This window comes from Chenopodium album, chromosome 4 (genome assembly GCF_948465745.1).
Source record: "Chenopodium album chromosome 4, dcCheAlbu1.1, whole genome shotgun sequence".
NCBI classification, from domain to species: Eukaryota; Viridiplantae; Streptophyta; class Magnoliopsida; order Caryophyllales; family Amaranthaceae; genus Chenopodium; species Chenopodium album.
In genome coordinates, this window is record NC_137837.1 from 32,466,175 (window position 1) to 32,472,763 (window position 6,589).

Sequence of the window (6,589 nt, forward strand, 5' to 3'; positions counted from 1 at the left end):
TGCTTTGTGTGGCAACGTCCTACATTAGGTGCCTTTTCCTTGTCCTCTCTTTTTTTTTTCTTTCTCTCTCCTTTTTTTTTGACAAGTTTTTTTTGGGTTTAGAACGATTTTTCTTTTTTCTTTTGTATTTGATCTTTCCTTTTGGGTTTAGACTACTTTGTATCCCCCTCTTATGTTTCGTTCCCCCAATTTCCTATTTGTATCTTTACACCATTCCCATCCCAAAGTATGGAATAATGTGGGTTGAATAACTAAGACTTAATTGACGAGGCTCAAAAGGGCTGCCAAGAAGATGGATTTTCTCTAAGGTTAAGAACACGGGATTATATTTATGGAGTTTCAAGTTGCCTGTTGTGTTGGTGAAATCATCCTATCCTTTCTTTGTGGGCCTAAGATGGGCCTCTTTTCATTCAATACATCTTGTAAGCCAAAGCTCATCAAGATTCTTAAAGTGTTGAGTATGTATGCCTTTTGATATTGCCTGTTTATATGTATATGTTTTATTTAATTCAAGTCAATAACAATAAATAGATTGAAAAGAGAACAAGATAGATGTACTTGAAAATATATTTTTTATTCATTAATTAATGAGAGTACAAAATAAGTAGATTCGACAGCATGAATCTCTTAGTCTATCATAAAAAACAAAGGAAAGAAACAAAACAAGACCTAGAGTGCTACATCTTGAATTGTTGAAAACTTCTTGAGATTGCGTCTTCGAGCTTTGTCCGTTTCTTACGTAGGTGAAATCCTCTCTAAAAATCAAGTCCATCTATATGATTCATGGTTTTATTTATCAAGTCCCTTTCAATTTATGTTCCCAAAGTATAGACTTTTTGAAATGTGTCTAAACCAAGGTATTGTAAATGGCACTTGTATGGTGGAGACATATTGTCTATGAACTTTGGGACAAGTTCATGATCCGGAGGTCTTTGTGGAATAAGAGCAACCTTTGATCGCCACCTGGAAAAGAAGTCAATGAAGCCTTCTTCTTCCCCTTACTTAAGCAATTTGAGATCGCGCAAGGTAGTTGTGAGCTCGATGTTATCTCCATATTGGGTAAAAAAGGCTTTTACAACGTCACTCCAAGTGGAAGTTTGTTTTGCATCGAGGTTATAAAACCATGATCTAGTAGTTGGGTCCAATGAAAGAGGAAAAGTACATGCATATTGTAGGGAATATTTCAAGCGCCAATCCCCTAGCTCGAACCCCACTGTGATCATACACTAAAGTACGGTGGCGTCCAAAAGGGAAGAAGATAGAGCAAAAGAGTCGCCAACAAGTTTTAGGAACTTGTAAACCGTTCACAGGGTGAAGGTTACACCCCTTAACGATCCAAGAGATCGTCAACTCCAATAAGGTCTTGAACCAAATAAGGGTTCGGGGATGAAGGTACAAATCCAACCTAAAAGAGATTGAACCTGCCCTAATAATAGGCCTCTACTTTATTCAGATCGTATTCATGTGCGCTTTTGATTAACATGCAATCATTAGGTTTAACCCTAAACCTGTTTATCTATGTTGGTTGAATTTTAATGCACAAATAAACTATTATTGGTGACCACTTGAATTATAATCATATTAACCCTAAACAAGATTATTAATTATCTTATTAAGCGTGATTAAAAGTACAAATTCCCTTTAAACATGCATAAAAGGTGTGATCAAGTAATAAATAATAAATATAATCAAGCAACATAATAATAATCAGAATAACAATAAAGTTCCCTGGCCCCTGCCGCTAATGTAAGGCTCGTTCCCCGCCGGCGAACTCTCCCTAACATCCTCACCCTCCCTGAGACCCCTAAACGCATAGCTTTCTCTTTCCTTCAGCGCAACCTCGACCCCTCCTTGCTCCAGTGCTGGAATCAATGAACCCCAGCAAGCAGCAACCCTGGTCCTTCCCCCGCCAAAGACGACCAACGCTCATAGCAATCCTTTAATCCATTTTACTCTCACAAAAAGCACTCACAAAAACGCCAAAATCAAAAAATTGATTCCTTAAAAATTAAAATCTAGGATTTTAATTTTGGGGGTTTTTTATTTTAGGGTTTCTATGAGATGATTTAGGGGATAGAGATGACAAGGGCAGGGTTGGTTTTGGTTCGCTGGCGGCGCGGGTATGAGAGAGTGGACGCCGAAGGTGGGGAGGGGAGGGGTTTTGAGGGGGAGATGAAGGTGTTTTTGGGATTAAGGCATGGGTGGTTCAAGGGAAGAAAAAGGGGGACCGCCAAATGGGGTGTCAGGTTCGGACTAGCGCCGACGCTGGGGTTCAGGCCCATCCACTAGCAGGGCGGGGACAAGGTGGTGGTGGTGGAGCTGGGTGGTGGCGGGGCTAGGCTATGGTGGGTGGGTGGGTTTTTTTAATTTTAAATTTTATTTATTTATTGATAGCTAATAAAATAATTATATAAAAATTTAACTAATATAAATGTTAGGCAATCACAAGTTTCCACGTGGCAATTTTATCCCTTAATGACTAACGGAGTTAACGTCTGTTAGTCATTTGGGCATTTGGTGACATTTTTGTCAAACTCAAGTGTATATGATGAATTTGAAAATTTTCATGGGTATATGGTTGTAGACACCCATTTGTGTCTCCCCAGAACCAAACCCAGTGATGAGTACCTTTCACGTCGAATCATAATCGAATGAAACGAAGTGTGGAAAGGTCTAGTGTTGCGGAAAGTTTTTATTTCTTTTCTCTTCTCTCTGTTTTTGAAAACTTTATTTTAAGAAAACAGCCAATCCAGTTTGGTTGGTCCATGATATGGGTCCAATAGTAGTGTAGTTGGATGGGGCTTGCAAAGACCTTTCCAACGATATATTATAAGCCCAATTCCGATGAATATTGAGGAAGTTATGGCCAATTTACTAAACTGGGCCCGGTTTGAGCTTTATGTACGGCCCAATGATCTAGGGGAGGGCCTAATATGATTTATCATTCCTAATGCAATTAGGAATGGTTTTGGTCTTCTAGAATCTTCTAGAAGGTTCTTTTCATTCCTAATTCAATTAGCATTGATAAGTTGACTTTGTTGACTTTTCAGAGTTTTAATCAAGATCAAATAGCATTTTCGGAGAAATTATATTATTTTATCTTCCAGTACCGTAAATTTATCAGATTTTTGAAAACGCGTTGAAATCCAGTTTGGCGTCCAACCCCAGGCCTTGGCGCCTGGAACCAGGCTTGGCGCCAGACGCTAGCCATTGGCGCCTGACGCTAGCCACTGGTTCCTGGCGCCAGCTAGCCAGGGTTGGCGCCAATCCTGTTTTGCGATCGTCAGACTCTGTTTTGTTAAATTATTTTTTTTGGCTTATTTTCTTTGTAAATATCGTATCAAAAACTCCGTTTTCATACACCAATTCTCTTCATTCGCAAGCTTTTATTCACAATTCATTCATCTACGATCATCATCTACATCTCTCATTCATCAATTCTTCACAAGCATTAATTCTTTAGAATTCTTTTCTTTCTTCAATTTTTTCTTACTTTTTCATACAAAATTCCACATTCATTAGATCTAGAAACACCTAGCCATATTCGAAGTTGCCTTCGTCCTAGACGTGAAAGGTTTTTAATTTCTGAGGGTTTGGTCCCAAATCTCTCTTTCAATTATTTAATTTAATTGTTTTGATTATTATTTTCCTTGAAGTTACTAACGTGTGTATTTTGTAATTAGAAAGAGGTACGAGGCATCAAAGTAAGTACTTTAATTGATTTATTGATTATGATGTAGAAATCATGTTTATATTGTTATTATGATATTCCTAGTATCATGTCTAGGGTAATTTTAATATTAAATATGATTGTTGTGATGCTTCCTATGCTCTTCCTAATATTTATGATTGCTAGTATCATGTTAGGGTTAAAGATTTGATTTTTATTGCTTAGTGACATGCTAGGATTTGTTATTAATCTTGTTAGTATCATGCCTAGGATCTTGCTATTATTATGCTTTAATATTAACATGAACATGATTATGATTATAATTGTTATAATTTATGATGATTATGAATATTATTATTGTTATTATTAGTATTTTGATGATGATTATTTTATTTATGATTATTATTATTATTATGATTATTATAATTATTATTCATGATATTGATTATTTATTATGTTGCTTGATATTTATTCTTATTGCTTGATCACCTTTATTGCATATTTAAAGGGAATTGGTACTGCAATCACGCTTAATAAGATAATTAATAATCTTGTTTAGGGTTGATTGTGGTTATAAATTCAAGTGATCGCCAATAATAGTTTATTTGTGCATTAATATTCAACCAACATAGATAAACAGGTTTAGGGTTAACCCTATTGATTGCATGTTAGTCAAAAAGCGCACATGAATACGATCAGAATAAAGTAGAGGCCTATTATTAGGGCAGGTTCAATCTCTTTTAGGTTGGATTTGTACCATCATCCCCGAACCCTTATTTGGTTCATGACCTTATGGAGTTGACGATCTATTGGATCGTTAAGGGGTGTAACCTTCATCCTATGAACGGTTTACAAGTTCCTTAAAAACTTGTTGGCGACTCTTTTGCTCTATCTTCTTCTCTTTTGGACGCCACCGTACTTTAGTGTATGATCACAGTGGGGTTCAAGCTAGTGGGATTTTAAGGCTTGAATTATTCCCTACAGTTTTTTGGCGACTCCACTGGGGAGGATTTCTATTTTAATTCCTGAATTTGTTTCGGCAATGATCTAGAATGAGTGGATGAGACTCGAAAAGTTCTAAGTATTTCATGTGCGTAATTTTGATTAACATTATTGTCATATGCATAAAAAGGTTCTCATTGGAAAGACCATCCGTAATGAGTAAAAAATATAGGATTTTACACGTAGGAAATTTGAGAAATGTCTTTCACAACTAGGACTGAAATAACACCACGCAAAACTGGAAGATTTTATCGAGCACAGAAAGCTGCTGAGGCATGTGGGAAGTAGCGTCAGGGGCCAGAGCTTGGCGCCACACTTTTAGCCGTAGCGCCAGACGCCAGTATTGATGCTAGGCGCTACAGTTAAAAGTTGGCGCCAGTCTCTGTTTGCTGGCGCCAATTTCCCCCAATACCGAGCCAGAAATATGCGTTCTAATTTTGACCGGTTTTTCGTATTGTTTGCTCGATCCTACTTCCTGATTGAATTTTTTCTCACTTTTCTGAAACCCATATGTGTTCTACATATGGACATAACCCTCTGGGAATTCATGCTCCATCTACCTGATTGAACGCTCCGTGCAACAAAGGGTACATCCGAGATGTTGAATTAACCAAACCATGGAAGCGAGTTTTTTCTAAAACTCGCGGTGTCCCATCCACTCGCGCCAACCCTTCACGGTTAGGCTTCCGCGCGGTGCATCCGGACAATTAACCATGGACCCTCTATTGACTAAACCATATCCCAAACTTTAGAGAACTAGAGCCACGGTTAGGTTGCGAACTCATTGCATCATATTGTGCCTACTTGACTAATTGTGCATTGTTTATTGTGCATATATATTCTATGTTTCTCTTAACCGTTTGTTGATTTGTGTTGAGAATAAATAAATTAATGACTTGAAGAACTTTGCCTAATTAATTAATTAATTAATTAATTTGAGTCAATAAGTCTAATTTTTTAGTCGGAATTGACCTAGTACGACTTTAGGCATACCCCAGTTGACTAATAATACCGAAAACAGTCCCAGACCGAAGCTCCACTATTGGCGCCAAAGTCTGAGCTGTAGCGCCACTTTATGGTGTGTAGCGCTAGACATTAACTAAATTGTCTGGCGCCAACCACCATGGTGTGACGCCAGTCCTGTCGCTTGGCCGACAGTTTTGATTATTTGTCGATTCATCACCTAATGTCTAAATTAATTAGTTTTCTGTTTAATTCGGTTAATTTTGCGGACAATAATGCTTCATTGAATCAATGTTCGAGTTTAGGCACTAAGTCCCATGGTCTTACACAAGAGTCCAAGCATGTCACTTACACTCAATGCACACACCAATACACATGTTTTGACCATGATTAAGAGAGTCTTGTGTGCGCGTTTTTTTCGTCATTTTTTTTAGGGGGGTAAGTCGGATATTAATCCTCCAATATAAAAATAATACTTAGTTCCCTAAAAATATGTACATTATTGTTGCCAAAAATATGCATCCTTTTTTCAAAAAATAAACCATAAAGTCAAGTTGATTTGAGTCAAGTAATTAAAACGCAAAATGGTTTAACTTACAGCGCGTGGTCAAGAAAGGAAGGACGATTAATCAAAGATAACCTCTTCGTACAAGTCCAACTTTTCGACAAACCTATAGCCCGCAAGAGGAAAGCAAGAGTTATAATGGCAACTCAAGAAGAAGTCAATGATCTTAAGAACCAACTGGCTACTGTGACTGAGACACTGAAGCTTCTCGCACTTAGGATCGATGATCCCGTGAAACAACAACAAATGGACCTCATGCAAGAGAGCCTAAGCAAGTTGTCCAGCGACTACAAGTTCCAAGAACTCACATCCCAAGGGGTCTCGGTGGATAAAGATCTTCTTTCGCAGAAGTTCAATGCCAACGACATCCCAAAATTCAGAGCAATTGA